This window comes from Acinonyx jubatus, chromosome B3 (genome assembly GCF_027475565.1).
Source record: "Acinonyx jubatus isolate Ajub_Pintada_27869175 chromosome B3, VMU_Ajub_asm_v1.0, whole genome shotgun sequence".
NCBI lineage: Eukaryota > Metazoa > Chordata > Mammalia > Carnivora > Felidae > Acinonyx > Acinonyx jubatus.
The window spans coordinates 99,279,009-99,281,046 of NC_069386.1; positions in this window are offsets into that span (position 1 = coordinate 99,279,009).

Sequence of the window (2,038 nt, forward strand, 5' to 3'; positions counted from 1 at the left end):
GCAGTAATTTTATTCCATTCCTTGATTTTTTTTTTCTTTTGGCTTAAGTCAAAGTGATACAGAAATCCACATGGAAAAGAGTGGAACATAATTGCTACAGTCTTCAGACTGAATCCACCCTTATCCAGGATACAGCTGCTATGTTCTCCTTTCTTCTCAGGCACTCTGCTTCTCTCCCTCTGCCTCCCTTCCCCACTGGTAGCAATTGTCAGAAGCAGTCAGAAATGGCTTAAGGGCTAATACAGAACACTAACAAAACATTTATGGAAACATCTTTAGGTGGCGCCAGTTGATTCAACCACACTCATCCAGCTATAGGGCATTCACCCCCAAGTTTCAAATCATAAAACTTAGACCCCAGCTTGGACACAGGGCTCAGGACCCCGTTAAAGATGTGGATTGCTCCAGAAGCTTTTTGTCCAGGGTCATATCTATGTCAGTCTTCTGCCCAATGGGAATCTTAGTTTAACTTTGTAGTGGTGCTACAGAGGTTGAATTACAGTCATGTTACTCTAAATTCAGTTCTTTAATGCCAAAACTATTGCACTTTATTCCTTTTTGGAAAGGAGACAGGAAGCATGCAATGTAATCGAGACCCCTCCTCAGGCTCCCCTTCCAGATTCTAAAATAAAACTCAGATCAGAAACTGTAGAAGTGGTCTCAATAAAACTGTTGTAAAGGCATCCTGCTTCTTTGAGGATAGGTTTGATAGCATACCCATAAAGCCCCACAGAGCCACGGACTCATCCTCAAACTACTCTTTGGCCAATTATAAGATGAAAGACACTCAGTTCCATCCCTAACTCCCAACAAGACCACCACTCTATCTCATGCCTTCTGAACTTGCTACAATTGGCAAGTGGTAATTTCCACACAACTTCCACATAAGAATTGTAAGAGGTGCCTTGTCTGGAGACTAGAATAGGATCTCAACAGTGCAACCTACCTGAGTATGACACCCTCAGAAAGGAACCGAATGATCAAGATCTGTTATCTGCTTCTGAATAACATTGTCTGCTTTTTACTGATCCCTGGATCTCAAAGCTGAAGCTGTGTGAAAACCCTACTAGCCCAGTTCAATTGACTTGCAGTGCTTTCCAGGCTCTTAATTCATCATGAACTCATAGATGTTTTCAGGCTCCTGTGGTTCTTTTAGAAAAGTATACCATGTATTAGGCAGAAACCCTGGCATCAGGAAGGGGCCAGCTTGCCAGCACTTGAAGTGCCGATGAATGATTTGATTTGGTTACACTATTTAAAGCTCTGAGTGTAGGGAACACCTTGCACAGCCAGAAACCATGCTTTCTGTTTATAGGTCAAATGACTAGCCACTTAGAGAATCATAAAGATCATATTTGGATTTGGCCATCTCTTGCTGACATTCCTCCTATGTTTGTAAACATTGCTGACTTTGACCCCAATCTCTCACAAATCCATGACCAACACCAAACAGCCACAGAGGAGCTGCAGAACATAATGTGATTCTGTAATGCAAAACAGGATGGCTTGCTAAATGTGCAGATCTGGAGAGAATTCCTGACATAATCCTTCTTACGTCTTTTATGATAATCATTTCCATCTTCAGAACACACGCAAGCAGTGCTCCTTGGATATTGCTTCTGGAGGCTGGACTGCAATCCCTTCTGCTGAGGGAACTTCATATGATAGGGCACTGGGACAATGAGTATGCAAACAGGACACAATATTTCCTGCAGAAGTAGAAACAAGCAAAGAAAACCTAGAGACTGATTAGCTGGAAGATGCTTCTGCAGAAGGAAAATATAAGATAACAACCACTCTCCCCAAAACGTGTAAATCAGCTCCAGTCATAACTTGAACATGACTCATCCATGTATTCAGTTAGTGGACATTTATTGAGTGCCTACTAAGAGCCATGAGTACACTGTTTGGGAAAGGACCATTTATGACCAAGAGACTATGAGGTGAAATTTATTAGCAATCTCATATTTTAATAGGCATACCAAACAAAGTCAGTCTCACCTCACAGAGCATAGAAATGGAGTCTTCACGGTAGGCC